Source organism: Siniperca chuatsi, linkage group LG10 (genome assembly GCF_020085105.1).
Source record: "Siniperca chuatsi isolate FFG_IHB_CAS linkage group LG10, ASM2008510v1, whole genome shotgun sequence".
Classification (NCBI taxonomy): Eukaryota; Metazoa; Chordata; class Actinopteri; order Centrarchiformes; family Sinipercidae; genus Siniperca; species Siniperca chuatsi.
Window position 1 is genome coordinate 29,998,799 of NC_058051.1, and position 15,061 is coordinate 30,013,859.

At 49.8% G+C, this 15,061-nt stretch overlaps 3 long non-coding RNA genes and 12 other non-coding genes across 16 annotated transcripts in view; all 15 read left to right on the forward strand.

Annotated features, from left to right (window-relative positions):
• LOC122882644 overlaps positions 1-15,061 on the forward strand; it is a 55,510-nt gene that overhangs the window by 9,253 nt on the left and 31,196 nt on the right. The window lies entirely within an intron of this gene.
• On the forward strand, positions 317-425 carry LOC122883820. The gene has a single exon (XR_006379739.1). It is a non-coding gene; the product is annotated as a U6 spliceosomal RNA (small nuclear RNA).
• LOC122883814 lies at positions 2,259-2,365 on the forward strand. The gene has a single exon (XR_006379732.1). It is a non-coding gene; the product is annotated as a U6 spliceosomal RNA (small nuclear RNA).
• LOC122883823 lies at positions 4,208-4,313 on the forward strand. Its single transcript, XR_006379743.1, has one exon. It is a non-coding gene; the product is annotated as a U6 spliceosomal RNA (small nuclear RNA).
• On the forward strand, positions 4,225-7,055 carry LOC122882645. The gene is made up of 2 exons (XR_006379420.1): positions 4,225-5,051; positions 6,586-7,055. It is a non-coding gene; the product is annotated as an uncharacterized LOC122882645 (long non-coding RNA).
• LOC122883821 lies at positions 5,738-5,846 on the forward strand. Its single transcript, XR_006379740.1, has one exon. It is a non-coding gene; the product is annotated as a U6 spliceosomal RNA (small nuclear RNA).
• LOC122883798 lies at positions 6,865-6,971 on the forward strand. Its single transcript, XR_006379713.1, has one exon. It is a non-coding gene; the product is annotated as a U6 spliceosomal RNA (small nuclear RNA).
• LOC122883834 lies at positions 7,984-8,089 on the forward strand. The gene has a single exon (XR_006379754.1). It is a non-coding gene; the product is annotated as a U6 spliceosomal RNA (small nuclear RNA).
• LOC122883815 lies at positions 9,099-9,205 on the forward strand. Its single transcript, XR_006379733.1, has one exon. It is a non-coding gene; the product is annotated as a U6 spliceosomal RNA (small nuclear RNA).
• Positions 10,222-10,327, forward strand: LOC122883791. The gene has a single exon (XR_006379706.1). It is a non-coding gene; the product is annotated as a U6 spliceosomal RNA (small nuclear RNA).
• Positions 11,342-11,448, forward strand: LOC122883799. The gene has a single exon (XR_006379714.1). It is a non-coding gene; the product is annotated as a U6 spliceosomal RNA (small nuclear RNA).
• LOC122883800 lies at positions 12,462-12,568 on the forward strand. Its single transcript, XR_006379715.1, has one exon. It is a non-coding gene; the product is annotated as a U6 spliceosomal RNA (small nuclear RNA).
• On the forward strand, positions 12,908-14,895 carry LOC122882646. Its single transcript, XR_006379421.1, has 2 exons — positions 12,908-13,304; positions 14,015-14,895. It is a non-coding gene; the product is annotated as an uncharacterized LOC122882646 (long non-coding RNA).
• LOC122883826 lies at positions 13,582-13,690 on the forward strand. The gene has a single exon (XR_006379746.1). It is a non-coding gene; the product is annotated as a U6 spliceosomal RNA (small nuclear RNA).
• On the forward strand, positions 14,705-14,811 carry LOC122883802. The gene has a single exon (XR_006379717.1). It is a non-coding gene; the product is annotated as a U6 spliceosomal RNA (small nuclear RNA).

A 15,061-nucleotide genomic window follows, 5' to 3' on the forward strand; every position in this document is an offset into this window, starting at 1 on the left:
AGTTGTCCTGGGATGTGTCATGGGAGGGGATGAGTAGGTTTTGGGGGCCCGAGGTTTAGCCTCCGGCCTGAAAGAAAAATTGGGCACCGCCTCCTACAGTGTCAGGGCATTTTTGGCCATGCCCTTTATGTGAACATCATAAACGTGCAGACAGAATTGGAAGGCAGTATATAGCAATTGCAAGTATTGTGAGGTCAACATTTGTGATGCTTCGGGGTGTTGCCTACTAGGGATTGCAGCCCTCTAGCCTGCACTGCTGCAAAGGGGTTCTTTGGCCAGTAGGGGATTAAAAGTTAGGCAGCAAGGTGGGGTTTGTGTGCTTGCTCCGGCAGCACATACGATAAATTGGAATCGATACAGAGAAGATTAGCATGGCCCCTGCGAAAGGATGACACGCAAATTCGTGAAAGCGTTTCCACATTTTGATGTGCGGTTTTGCCTCGGGAAATGCGGGTGATGCGTGTCCTTCATAAGTGGCTGGAATTCCCGGCGTTCATGTGGCTTTTCCCAACCGATGTCATTACGTGGTGAATGCCAGCGGCAAAGGAGGCAACACCTTGTCCAGAAGGTGTATTGTTGCGACGTGAAAGACAAGAAAACTCTACGCCAAACAGTCCCTAACATTGCAGTGGCATGTAGAACCTTATACAGTGTTACTTGTCCTGGAGCTGATTCCGCAGAGAGATGCTCAAGAGTTTGTCTAAGAGGCTCCCAGTTGTCCTGGGATGTGTCATGGGAGGGGATGAGTAGGTTTTGGGGGCCCGAGGTTTAGCCTCCGGCCTGAAGGAAAAAGTGCGAATCAAAGCTTCCAGCGCCCTGACCTAAAAGTTCTTGCTGGCTACAACCACAGTGAGTCGGACGTAGCAAACATGACGTTATCAAGAAGGTAGCCAAGGCAGTTGTTGACTTAGTCTAATTCCTTTACCCAAACCAGGGACACAAGTCAAACTGGGGCCCTATGCTTTGGCATCCCATACTGGCTATCAGAGCCAGACGACAGCAAAAGGTGGGCGTGTCCCAAGTGCTCAGAATAATATATTTGGCATGAAGAACGTTGCACAGTGTGGCTTATCCTGGAGCTGATTGTGCAAAGAGATGCTCCAGAGTTTGTCTAAGAGGCTCCCAGTTGTCCTGGGATGTGTCATGGGAGGGGATGAGTAGGTTTTGGGGCCCGAGGTTTAGCCTCCGGCCTGAAGGAAAAAGTGCGAATCAAAGCTTCCAGCGTCCTGACCTAAAAGGTCTTGCTGGCTACAACCACAGTGAGTCGGACGTAGCAAACATGACGTTATCAAGAAGGTAGCCAAGGCAGTTGTTGACTTAGTCTAATTCCTTTACCCAAACCAGGGACACAAGTCAAACTGGGGCCCTATGCTTTGGCATCCCATACTGGCTATCAGAGCCAGACGACAGCAAAAGGTGGGCGTGTCCCAAGTGCTCAGAATAATATATTTGGCATGAAGAACGTTGCACAGTGTGGCTTATCCTGGAGCTGATTGTGCAAAGAGATGCTCCAGAGTTTGTCTAAGAGGCTCCCAGTTGTCCTGGGATGTGTCATGGGAGGGGATGAGTAGGTTTTGGGGGCCCGAGGTTTAGCCTCCGGCCTGAAGGAAAAAGTGCGAATCAAAGCTTCCAGCGTCCTGACCTAAAAGTTCTTGCTGGCTACAACCACAGTGAGTCGGACGTAGCAAACATGACGTTATCAAGAAGGTAGCCAAGGCAGTTGTTGACTTAGTCTAATTCCTTTACCCAAACCAGGGACACAAGTCAAACTGGGGCCCTATGCTTTGGCATCCCATACTGGCTATCAGAGCCAGACGACAGCAAAAGGTGGGCGTGTCCCAAGTGCTCAGAATAATATATTTGGCATGAAGAACGTTGCACAGTGTGGCTTATCCTGGAGCTGATTGTGCAGAGAGATGCTCCAGAGTTTGTCTAAGAGGCTCCCAGTTGTCCTGGGATGTGTCATGGGAGGGATGAGTAGGTTTTGGGGCCCGAGGTTTAGCCTCCGGCCTGAAAGAAAAATTGGGCACCGCCTCCTACAGTGTCAGGGCATTTTTGGCCATGCCCTTTATGTGAACATCATAAACGTGCAGACAGAATTGGAAGGCAGTATATAGCAATTGCAAGTATTGTGAGGTCAACATTTGTGATGCTTCGGGTGTTGCCTACTAGGGATTGCAGCCCTCTAGCCTGCACTGCTGCAAAGGGGTTCTTTGGCCAGTAGGGGATTAAAAGTTAGGCAGCAAGGTGGGGTTTGTGTGCTTGCTCCGGCAGCACATACGATAAATTGGAATCGATACAGAGAAGATTAGCATGGCCCCTGCGAAAGGATGACACGCAAATTCGTGAAGCGCTTCCACATTTTGATGTGCCGGTTTTGCCTCGGGAAATGCGGGATGATGCGTGTCCTTCATAAGTGGCTGGAATTCCCGGCGTTCATGTGGCTTTTCCCAACCGATGTCATTACGTGGTGAATGCCAGCGGCAAGGAGGCAACACCTTGTCCAGAAGGTGTATTGTTGCGACGTGAAAGACAAGAAAACTCTCTACGCCCAAACAGTCCCTAACATTGCAGTGGCATGTAGAACCTTATACAGTGTTACTTGTCCTGGAGCTGATTCCGCAGAGAGATGCTCAAGAGTTTGTCTAAGAGGCTCCCAGTTGTCCTGGGATGTGTCATGGGAGGGGATGAGTAGGTTTGGGGGCCCGAGGTTTAGCCTCCGGCCTGAAGGAAAAAGTGCGAATCAAAGCTTCCAGCGTCCTGACCTAAAAGTTCTTGCTGGCTACAACCACAGTGAGTCGGACGTAGCAAACATGACGTTATCAAGAAGGTAGCCAAGGCAGTTGTTGACTTAGTCTAATTCCTTTACCCAAACCAGGGACACAAGTCAAACTGGGGCCCTATGCTTTGGCATCCCATACTGGCTATCAGAGCCAGACGACAGCAAAAGGTGGGCGTGTCCCAAGTGCTCAGAATAATATATTTGGCATGAAGAACGTTGCACAGTGTGGCTTATCCTGGAGCTGATTGTGCAAAGAGATGCTCCAGAGTTTGTCTAAGAGGCTCCCAGTTGTCCTGGGATGTGTCATGGGAGGGGATGAGTAGGTTTTGGGGGCCCGAGGTTTAGCCTCCGGCCTGAAGGAAAAAGTGCGAATCAAAGCTTCCAGCGTCCTGACCTAAAAGGTCTTGCTGGCTACAACCACAGTGAGTCGGACGTAGCAAACATGACGTTATCAAGAAGGTAGCCAAGGCAGTTGTTGACTTAGTCTAATTCCTTTACCCAAACCAGGGACACAAGTCAAACTGGGGCCCTATGCTTTGGCATCCCATACTGGCTATCAGAGCCAGACGACAGCAAAAGGTGGGCGTGTCCCAAGTGCTCAGAATAATATATTTGGCATGAAGAACGTTGCACAGTGTGGCTTATCCTGGAGCTGATTGTGCAAAGAGATGCTCCAGAGTTTGTCTAAGAGGCTCCCAGTTGTCCTGGGATGTGTCATGGGAGGGGATGAGTAGGTTTTGGGGGCCCGAGGTTTAGCCTCCGGCCTGAAGGAAAAAGTGCGAATCAAAGCTTCCAGCGTCCTGACCTAAAAGTTCTTGCTGGCTACAACCACAGTGAGTCGGACGTAGCAAACATGACGTTATCAAGAAGGTAGCCAAGGCAGTTGTTGACTTAGTCTAATTCCTTTACCCAAACCAGGGACACAAGTCAAACTGGGGCCCTATGCTTTGGCATCCCATACTGGCTATCAGAGCCAGACGACAGCAAAAGGTGGGCGTGTCCCAAGTGCTCAGAATAATATATTTGGCATGAAGAACGCGTTGCACAGTGTGGCTTATCCTGGAGCTGATTGTGCAGAGAGATGCTCCAGAGTTTGTCTAAGAGGCTCCCAGTTGTCCTGGGATGTGTCATGGGAGGGGATGAGTAGGTTTTGGGGCCCGAGGTTTAGCCTCCGGCCTGAAAGAAAAATTGGGCACCGCCTCCTACAGTGTCAGGGCATTTTTGGCCATGCCCTTTATGTGAACATCATAAACGTGCAGACAGAATTGGAAGGCAGTATATAGCAATTGCAAGTATTGTGAGGTCAACATTTGTGATGCTTCGGGGTGTTGCCTACTAGGGATTGCAGCCCTCTAGCCTGCACTGCTGCAAAGGGGTTCTTTGGCCAGTAGGGGATTAAAAGTTAGGCAGCAAGGTGGGGTTTGTGTGCTTGCTCCGCAGCACATACGATAAATTGGAATCGATACAGAGAAGATTAGCATGGCCCCTGCGAAAGGATGACACGCAAATTCGTGAAGCGTTTCCACATTTTGATGTGCCGGTTTTGCCTCGGGGAAATGCGGGTGATGCGTGTCCTTCATAAGTGGCTGGAATTCCCGGCGTTCATGTGGCTTTTCCCAACCGATGTCATTACGTGGTGAATGCCAGCGGCAAGGAGGCAACACCTTGTCCAGAAGGTGTATTGTTGCGACGTGAAAGACAAGAAAACTCTACGCCAAACAGTCCCTAACATTGCAGTGGCATGTAGAACCTTATACAGTGTTACTTGTCCTGGAGCTGATTCCGCAGAGAGATGCTCAAGAGTTTGTCTAAGAGGCTCCCAGTTGTCCTGGGATGTGTCATGGGAGGGGATGAGTAGGTTTTGGGGGCCCGAGGTTTAGCCTCCGGCCTGAAGGAAAAAGTGCGAATCAAAGCTTCCAGCGTCCTGACCTAAAAGTTCTTGCTGGCTACAACCACAGTGAGTCGGACGTAGCAAACATGACGTTATCAAGAAGGTAGCCAAGGCAGTTGTTGACTTAGTCTAATTCCTTTACCCAAACCAGGGACACAAGTCAAACTGGGGCCCTATGCTTTGGCATCCCATACTGGCTATCAGAGCCAGACGACAGCAAAAGGTGGGCGTGTCCCAAGTGCTCAGAATAATATATTTGGCATGAAGAACGTTGCACAGTGTGGCTTATCCTGGAGCTGATTGTGCAAAGAGATGCTCCAGAGTTTGTCTAAGAGGCTCCCAGTTGTCCTGGGATGTGTCATGGGAGGGGATGAGTAGGTTTTGGGGCCCGAGGTTTAGCCTCCGGCCTGAAGGAAAAAGTGCGAATCAAAGCTTCCAGCGTCCCTGACCTAAAAGGTCTTGCTGGCTACAACCACAGTGAGTCGGACGTAGCAAACATGACGTTATCAAGAAGGTAGCCAAGGCAGTTGTTGACTTAGTCTAATTCCTTTACCCAAACCAGGGACACAAGTCAAACTGGGGCCCTATGCTTTGGCATCCCATACTGGCTATCAGAGCCAGACGACAGCAAAAGGTGGGCGTGTCCCAAGTGCTCAGAATAATATATTTGGCATGAAGAACGTTGCACAGTGTGGCTTATCCTGGAGCTGATTGTGCAAAGAGATGCTCCAGAGTTTGTCTAAGAGGCTCCCAGTTGTCCTGGGATGTGTCATGGGAGGATGAGTAGGTTTTGGGGCCCGAGGTTTAGCCTCCGGCCTGAAAGAAAAATTGGGCACCGCCTCCTACAGTGTCAGGGCATTTTTGGCCATGCCCTTTATGTGAACATCATAAACGTGCAGACAGAATTGGAAGGCAGTATATAGCAATTGCAAGTATTGTGAGGTCAACATTTGTGATGCTTCGGGTGTTGCCTACTAGGGATTGCAGCCCTCTAGCCTGCACTGCTGCAAAGGGGTTCTTTGGCCAGTAGGGGATTAAAAGTTAGGCAGCAAGGTGGGGTTTGTGTGCTTGCTCCGGCAGCACATACGATAAATTGGAATCGATACAGAGAAGATTAGCATGGCCCCTGCGAAAGGATGACACGCAAATTCGTGAAAGCGTTTCCACATTTTGATGTGCCGGTTTTGCCTCGGGGAAATGCGGGTGATGCGTGTCCTTCATAAGTGGCTGGAATTCCCGGCGTTTGTGTGGCTTTTCCCAACCGATGTCATTACGTGGTGAATGCCAGCGGCAAGGAGGCAACACCTTGTCCAGAAGGTGTATTGTTGCGGCGTGAAAGACAAGAAAAAACTCTACGCCAAACAGTCCCTAACATTGCAGTGGCATGTAGAACCTTATACAGTGTTACTTGTCCTGGAGCTGATTCCGCAGAGAGATGCTCAAGAGTTTGTCTAAGAGGCTCCCAGTTGTCCTGGGATGTGTCATGGGAGGGGATGAGTAGGTTTTGGGGACCCGAGGTTTAGCCTCCGGCCTGAAGGAAAAAGTGCGAATCAAAGCTTCCAGCGTCCTGACCTAAAAGTTCTTGCTGGCTACAACCACAGTGAGTCGGACGTAGCAAATATGACGTTATCAAGAAGGTAGCCAAGGCAGTTGTTGACTTAGTCTAATTCCTTTACCCAAACCAGGGACACAAGTCAAACTGGGGCCCTATGCTTTGGCATCCCATACTGGCTATCAGAGCCAGACGACAGCAAAAGGTGGGCGTGTCCCAAGTGCTCAGAATAATATATTTGGCATGAAGAACGTTGCACAGTGTGGCTTATCCTGGAGCTGATTGTGCAAAGAGATGCTCCAGAGTTTGTCTAAGAGGCTCCCAGTTGTCCTGGGATGTGTCATGGGAGGGGATGAGTAGGTTTTGGGGGCCCGAGGTTTAGCCTCCGGCCTGAAAGAAAAATTGGGCACCGCCTCCTACAGTGTCAGGGCATTTTTGGCCATGCCCTTTATGTGAACATCATAAACGTGCAGACAGAATTGGAAGGCAGTATATAGCAATTGCAAGTATTGTGAGGTCAACATTTGTGATGCTTCGGGGTGTTGCCTACTAGGGATTGCAGCCCTCTAGCCTGCACTGCTGCAAAGGGGTTCTTTGGCCAGTAGGGGATTAAAAGTTAGGCAGCAAGGTGGGGTTTGTGTGCTTGCTCCGGCAGCACATACGATAAATTGGAATCGATACAGAGAAGATTAGCATGGCCCCTGCGAAAGGATGACACGCAAATTCGTGAAGCGTTTCCACATTTTGATGTGCCGGTTTTGCCTCGGGGAAATGCGGGTGATGCGTGTCCTTCATAAGTGGCTGGAATTCCCGGCGTTCGTGTGGCTTTTCCCAACCGATGTCATTACGTGGTGAATGCCAGCGGCAAGGAGGCAACACCTTGTCCAGAAGGTGTATTGTTGCGACGTGAAAGACAAGAAAACTCTCACGCCAAACAGTCCCTAACATTGCAGTGGCATGTAGAACCTTATACAGTGTTACTTGTCCTGGAGCTGATTCCGCAGAGAGATGCTCAAGAGTTTGTCTAAGAGGCTCCCAGTTGTCCTGGGATGTGTCATGGGAGGGATGAGTAGGTTTTGGGGACCCGAGGTTTAGCCTCCGGCCTGAAGGAAAAAGTGCGAATCAAAGCTTCCAGCGTCCTGACCTAAAAGTTCTTGCTGGCTACAACCACAGTGAGTCGGACGTAGCAAATATGACGTTATCAAGAAGGTAGCCAAGGCAGTTGTTGACTTAGTCTAATTCCTTTACCCAAACCAGGGACACAAGTCAAACTGGGGCCCTATGCTTTGGCATCCCATACTGGCTATCAGAGCCAGACGACAGCAAAAGGTGGGCGTGTCCCAAGTGCTCAGAATAATATATTTGGCATGAAGAACGTTGCACAGTGTGGCTTATCCTGGAGCTGATTGTGCAAAGAGATGCTCCAGAGTTTGTCTAAGAGGCTCCCAGTTGTCCTGGGATGTGTCATGGGAGGATGAGTAGGTTTTGGGGCCCGAGGTTTAGCCTCCGGCCTGAAAGAAAAATTGGGCACCGCCTCCTACAGTGTCAGGGCATTTTTGGCCATGCCCTTTATGTGAACATCATAAACGTGCAGACAGAATTGGAAGGCAGTATATAGCAATTGCAAGTATTGTGAGGTCAACATTTGTGATGCTTCGGGTGTTGCCTACTAGGGATTGCAGCCCTCTAGCCTGCACTGCTGCAAAGGGGTTCTTTGGCCAGTAGGGGATTAAAGTTAGGCAGCAAGGTGGGGTTTGTGTGCTTGCTCCGCAGCACATACGATAAATTGGAATCGATACAGAGAAGATTAGCATGGCCCCTGCGAAAGGATGACACGCAAATTCGTGAAGCGTTTCCACATTTTGATGTGCGGTTTTGCCTCGGGAAATGCGGGTGATGCGTGTCCTTCATAAGTGGCTGGAATTCCCGGCGTTTGTGTGGCTTTTCCCAACCGATGTCATTACGTGGTGAATGCCAGCGGCAAGGAGGCAACACCTTGTCCAGAAGGTGTATTGTTGCGACGTGAAAGACAAGAAAACTCTCGCCAAACAGTCCCTAACATTGCAGTGGCATGTAGAACCTTATACAGTGTTACTTGTCCTGGAGCTGATTCCGCAGAGAGATGCTCAAGAGTTTGTCTAAGAGGCTCCCAGTTGTCCTGGGATGTGTCATGGGAGGATGAGTAGGTTTTGGGGGCCCGAGGTTTAGCCTCCGGCCTGAAGGAAAAAAGTGCGAATCAAAGCTTCCAGCGTCCTGACCTAAAAGTTCTTGCTGGCTACAACCACAGTGAGTCGGACGTAGCAAACATGACGTTATCAAGAAGGTAGCCAAGGCAGTTGTTGACTTAGTCTAATTCCTTTACCCAAACCAGGGACACAAGTCAAACTGGGGCCCTATGCTTTGGCATCCCATACTGGCTATCAGAGCCAGACGACAGCAAAAGGTGGGCGTGTCCCAAGTGCTCAGAATAATATATTTGGCATGAAGAACGTTGCACAGTGTGGCTTATCCTGGAGCTGATTGTGCAAAGAGATGCTCCAGAGTTTGTCTAAGAGGCTCCCAGTTGTCCTGGGATGTGTCATGGGAGGATGAGTAGGTTTTGGGGGCCCGAGGTTTAGCCTCCGGCCTGAAAGAAAAATTGGGCACCGCCTCCTACAGTGTCAGGGCATTTTTGGCCATGCCCTTTATGTGAACATCATAAACGTGCAGACAGAATTGGAAGGCAGTATATAGCAATTGCAAGTATTGTGAGGTCAACATTTGTGATGCTTGGGTGTTGCCTACTAGGGATTGCAGCCCTCTAGCCTGCACTGCTGCAAAGGGGTTCTTTGGCCAGTAGGGGATTAAAAGTTAGGCAGCAAGGTGGGGTTTGTGTGCTTGCTCCGGCAGCACATACGATAAATTGGAATCGATACAGAGAAGATTAGCATGGCCCCTGCGAAAGGATGACACGCAAATTCGTGAAGCGCTTCCACATTTTGATGTGCCGGTTTTGCCTCGGGAAATGCGGGTGATGCGTGTCCTTCATAAGTGGCTGGAATTCCCGGCGTTCGTGTGGCTTTTCCCAACCGATGTCATTACGTGGTGAATGCCAGCGGCAAGGAGGCAACACCTTGTCCAGAAGGTGTATTGTTGCGACGTGAAAGACAAGAAAACTCTCTACGCCAAACAGTCCCTAACATTGCAGTGGCATATAGAACCTTATACAGTGTTACTTGTCCTGGAGCTGATTCCGCAGAGAGATGCTCAAGAGTTTGTCTAAGAGGCTCCCAGTTGTCCTGGGATGTGTCATGGGAGGGGATGAGTAGGTTTTGGGGGCCCGAGGTTTAGCCTCCGGCCTGAAGGAAAAAGTGCGAATCAAAGCTTCCAGCGTCCTGACCTAAAAGTTCTTGCTGGCTACAACCACAGTGAGTCGGACGTAGCAAACATGACGTTATCAAGAAGGTAGCCAAGGCAGTTGTTGACTTAGTCTAATTCCTTTACCCAAACCAGGGACACAAGTCAAACTGGGGCCCTATGCTTTGGCATCCCATACTGGCTATCAGAGCCAGACGACAGCAAAAGGTGGGCGTGTCCCAAGTGCTCAGAATAATATATTTGGCATGAAGAACGTTGCACAGTGTGGCTTATCCTGGAGCTGATTGTGCAGAGAGATGCTCAAGAGTTTGTCTAAGAGGCTCCCAGTTGTCCTGGGATGTGTCATGGGAGGGGATGAGTAGGTTTTGGGGCCCGAGGTTTAGCCTCCGGCCTGAAAGAAAAATTGGGCACCGCCTCCTACAGTGTCAGGGCATTTTTGGCCATGCCCTTTATGTGAACATCATAAACGTGCAGACAGAATTGGAAGGCAGTATATAGCAATTGCAAGTATTGTGAGGTCAACATTTGTGATGCTTCGGGTGTTGCCTACTAGGGATTGCAGCCCTCTAGCCTGCACTGCTGCAAAGGGGTTCTTTGGCCAGTAGGGGATTAAAAGTTAGGCAGCAAGGTGGGGTTTGTGTGCTTGCTCCGCAGCACATACGATAAATTGGAATCGATACAGAGAAGATTAGCATGGCCCCTGCGAAAGGATGACACGCAAATTCGTGAAGCGTTTCCACATTTTGATGTGCCGGTTTTGCCTCGGGAAATGCGGGTGATGCGTGTCCTTCATAAGTGGCTGGAATTCCCGGCGTTTGTGTGGCTTTTCCCAACCGATGTCATTACGTGGTGAATGCCAGCGGCAAGAGGCAACACCTTGTCCAGAAGGTGTATTGTTGCGACGTGAAAGACAAGAAAACTCTCTACGCCAAACAGTCCCTAACATTGCAGTGGCATGTAGAACCTTATACAGTGTTACTTGTCCTGGAGCTGATTCCGCAGAGAGATGCTCAAGAGTTTGTCTAAGAGGCTCCCAGTTGTCCTGGGATGTGTCATGGGAGGGGATGAGTAGGTTTTGGGGGCCCGAGGTTTAGCCTCCGGCCTGAAGGAAAAAGTGCGAATCAAAGCTTCCAGCGTCCTGACCTAAAAGTTCTTGCTGGCTACAACCACAGTGAGTCGGACGTAGCAAACATGACGTTATCAAGAAGGTAGCCAAGGCAGTTGTTGACTTAGTCTAATTCCTTTACCCAAACCAGGGACACAAGTCAAACTGGGGCCCTATGCTTTGGCATCCCATACTGGCTATCAGAGCCAGACGACAGCAAAAGGTGGGCGTGTCCCAAGTGCTCAGAATAATATATTTGGCATGAAGAACGTTGCACAGTGTGGCTTATCCTGGAGCTGATTGTGCAAAGAGATGCTCCAGAGTTTGTCTAAGAGGCTCCCAGTTGTCCTGGGATGTGTCATGGGAGGATGAGTAGGTTTTGGGGCCCGAGGTTTAGCCTCCGGCCTGAAAGAAAAATTGGGCGCCGCCTCCTACAGTGTCAGGGCATTTTTGGCCATGCCCTTTATGTGAACATCATAAACGTGCAGACAGAATTGGAAGGCAGTATATAGCAATTGCAAGTATTGTGAGGTCAACATTTGTGATGCTTCGGGGTGTTGCCTACTAGGGATTGCAGCCCTCTAGCCTGCACTGCTGCAAAGGGGTTCTTTGGCCAGTAGGGGATTAAAAGTTAGGCAGCAAGGTGGGGTTTGTGTGCTTGCTCCGGCAGCACATACGATAAATTGGAATCGATACAGAGAAGATTAGCATGGCCCCTGCGAAAGGATGACACGCAAATTCGTGAAGCGTTTCCACATTTTGATGTGCCGGTTTTGCCTCGGGGAAATGCGGGTGATGCGTGTCCTTCATAAGTGGCTGGAATTCCCGGCGTTCATGTGGCTTTTCCCAACCGATGTCATTACGTGGTGAATGCCAGCGGCAAGGAGGCAACACCTTGTCCAGAAGGTGTATTGTTGCGACGTGAAAGACAAGAAAACTCTACGCCAAACAGTCCCTAACATTGCAGTGGCATGTAGAACCTTATACAGTGTTGCTTGTCCTGGAGCTGATTCCGCAGAGAGATGCTCAAGAGTTTGTCTAAGAGGCTCCCAGTTGTCCTGGGATGTGTCATGGGAGGGGATGAGTAGGTTTTGGGGGCCCGAGGTTTAGCCTCCGGCCTGAAGGAAAAAGTGCGAATCAAAGCTTCCAGCGTCCTGACCTAAAAGTTCTTGCTGGCTACAACCACAGTGAGTCGGACGTAGCAAACATGACGTTATCAAGAAGGTAGCCAAGGCAGTTGTTGACTTAGTCTAATTCCTTTACCCAAACCAGGGACACAAGTCAAACTGGGGCCCTATGCTTTGGCATCCCATACTGGCTATCAGAGCCAGACGACAGCAAAAGGTGGGCGTGTCCCAAGTGCTCAGAATAATATATTTGGCATGAAGAACGTTGCACAGTGTGGCTTATCCTGGAGCTGATTGTGCAAAGAGATGCTCCAGAGTTTGTCTAAGAGGCTCCCAGTTGTCCTGGGATGTGTCATGGGAGGATGAGTAGGTTTTGGGGGCCCGAGGTTTAGCCTCCGGCCTGAAAGAAAAATTGGCGCCGCCTCCTACAGTGTCAGGGCATTTTTGGCCATGCCCTTTATGTGAACATCATAAACGTGCAGACAGAATTGGAAGGCAGTATATAGCAATTGCAAGTATTGTGAGGTCAACATTTGTGATGCTTCGGGTGTTGCCTACTAGGGATTGCAGCCCTCTAGCCTGCACTGCTGCAAAGGGGTTCTTTGGCCAGTAGGGGATTAAAAGTTAGGCAGCAAGGTGGGGTTTGTGTGCTTGCTCCGGCAGCACATACGATAAATTGGAATCGATACAGAGAAGATTAGCATGGCCCCTGCGAAAGGATGACACGCAAATTCGTGAAGCGTTTCCACATTTTGATGTGCCGGTTTTGCCTCGGGAAATGCGGGGTGATGCGTGTCCTTCATAAGTGGCTGGAATTCCCGGCGTTCGTGTGGCTTTTCCCAACCGATGTCATTACGTGGTGAATGCCAGCGGCAAGGAGGCAACACCTTGTCCAGAAGGTGTATTGTTGCGACGTGAAAGACAAGAAAACTCTCACGCCAAACAGTCCCTAACATTGCAGTGGCATGTAGAACCTTATACAGTGTTGCTTGTCCTGGAGCTGATTCCGCAGAGAGATGCTCAAGAGTTTGTCTAAGAGGCTCCCAGTTGTCCTGGGATGTGTCATGGGAGGATGAGTAGGTTTTGGGGCCCGAGGTTTAGCCTCCGGCCTGAAGGAAAAAGTGCGAATCAAAGCTTCCAGCGTCCTGACCTAAAAGTTCTTGCTGGCTACAACCACAGTGAGTCGGACGTAGCAAACATGACGTTATCAAGAAGGTAGCCAAGGCAGTTGTTGACTTAGTCTAATTCCTTTACCCAAACCAGGGACACAAGTCAAACTGGGGCCCTATGCTTTGGCATCCCATACTGGCTATCAGAGCCAGACGACAGCAAAAGGTGGGCGTGTCCCAAGTGCTCAGAATAATATATTTGGCATGAAGAACGTTGCACAGTGTGGCTTATCCTGGAGCTGATTGTGCAAAGAGATGCTCCAGAGTTTGTCTAAGAGGCTCCCAGTTGTCCTGGGATGTGTCATGGGAGGGGATGAGTAGGTTTTGGGGCCCGAGGTTTAGCCTCCGGCCTGAAAGAAAAATTGGGCACCGCCTCCTACAGTGTCAGGGCATTTTTGGCCATGCCCTTTATGTGAACATCATAAACGTGCAGACAGAATTGGAAGGCAGTATATAGCAATTGCAAGTATTGTGAGGTCAACATTTGTGATGCTTCGGGTGTTGCCTACTAGGGATTGCAGCCCTCTAGCCTGCACTGCTGCAAAGGGGTTCTTTGGCCAGTAGGGGATTAAAAGTTAGGCAGCAAGGTGGGGTTTGTGTGCTTGCTCCGGCAGCACATCACGATAAATTGGAATCGATACAGAGAAGATTAGCATGGCCCCTGCGAAAGGATGACACGCAAAATTCGTGAAGCGTTTCCACATTTTGATGTGCCGGTTTTGCCTCGGGAAATGCGGGTGATGCGTGTCCTTCATAAGTGGCTGGAATTCCCGGCGTTCGTGTGGCTTTTCCCAACCGATGTCATTACGTGGTGAATGCCAGCGGCAAGGAGGCAACACCTTGTCCAGAAGGTGTATTGTTGCGACGTGAAAGACAAGAAAACTCTACGCCAAACAGTCCCTAACATTGCAGTGGCATGTAGAACCTTATACAGTGTTGCTTGTCCTAGAGCTGATTCCGCAGAGAGATGCTCAAGAGTTTGTCTAAGAGGCTCCCAGTTGTCCTGGGATGTGTCATGGGAGGATGAGTAGGTTTTGGGGGCCCGAGGTTTAGCCTCCGGCCTGAAGGAAAAAGTGCGAATCAAAGCTTCCAGCGTCCTGACCTAAAAGTTCTTGCTGGCTACAACCACAGTGAGTCGGACGTAGCAAACATGACGTTATCAAGAAGGTAGCCAAGGCAGTTGTTGACTTAGTCTAATTCCTTTACCCAAACCAGGGACACAAGTCAAACTGGGGCCCTATGCTTTGGCATCCCATACTGGCTATCAGAGCCAGACGACAGCAAAAGGTGGGCGTGTCCCAAGTGCTCAGAATAATATATTTGGCATGAAGAACGTTGCACAGTGTGGCTTATCCTGGAGCTGATTGTGCAAAGAGATGCTCCAGAGTTTGTCTAAGAGGCTCCCAGTTGTCCTGGGATGTGTCATGGGAGGGGATGAGTAGGTTTTGGGGGCCCGAGGTTTAGCCTCCGGCCTGAAAGAAAAATTGGGCACCGCCTCCTACAGTGTCAGGGCATTTTTGGCCATGCCCTTTATGTGAACATCATAAACGTGCAGACAGAATTGGAAGGCAGTATATAGCAATTGCAAGTATTGTGAGGTCAACATTTGTGATGCTTCGGGGTGTTGCCTACTAGGGATTGCAGCCCTCTAGCCTGCACTGCTGCAAAGGGGTTCTTTGGCCAGTAGGGGATTAAAAGTTAGGCAGCAAGGTGGGGTTTGTGTGCTTGCTCCGGCAGCACATACGATAAATTGGAATCGATACAGAGAAGATTAGCATGGCCCCTGCGAAAGGATGACACGCAAATTCGTGAAGCGTTTCCACATTTTGATGTGCCGGTTTTGCCTCGGGGAAATGCGGGTGATGCGTGTCCTTCATAAGTGGCTGGAATTCCCGGCGTTCATGTGGCTTTTCCCAACCGATGTCATTACGTGGTGAATGCCAGCGGCAAGGAGGCAACACCTTGTCCAGAAGGTGTATTGTTGCGACGTGAAAGACAAGAAAACTCTACGCCAAACAGTCCCTAACATTGCAGTGGCATATAGAACCTTATACAGTGTTACTTGTCCTGGAGCTGAT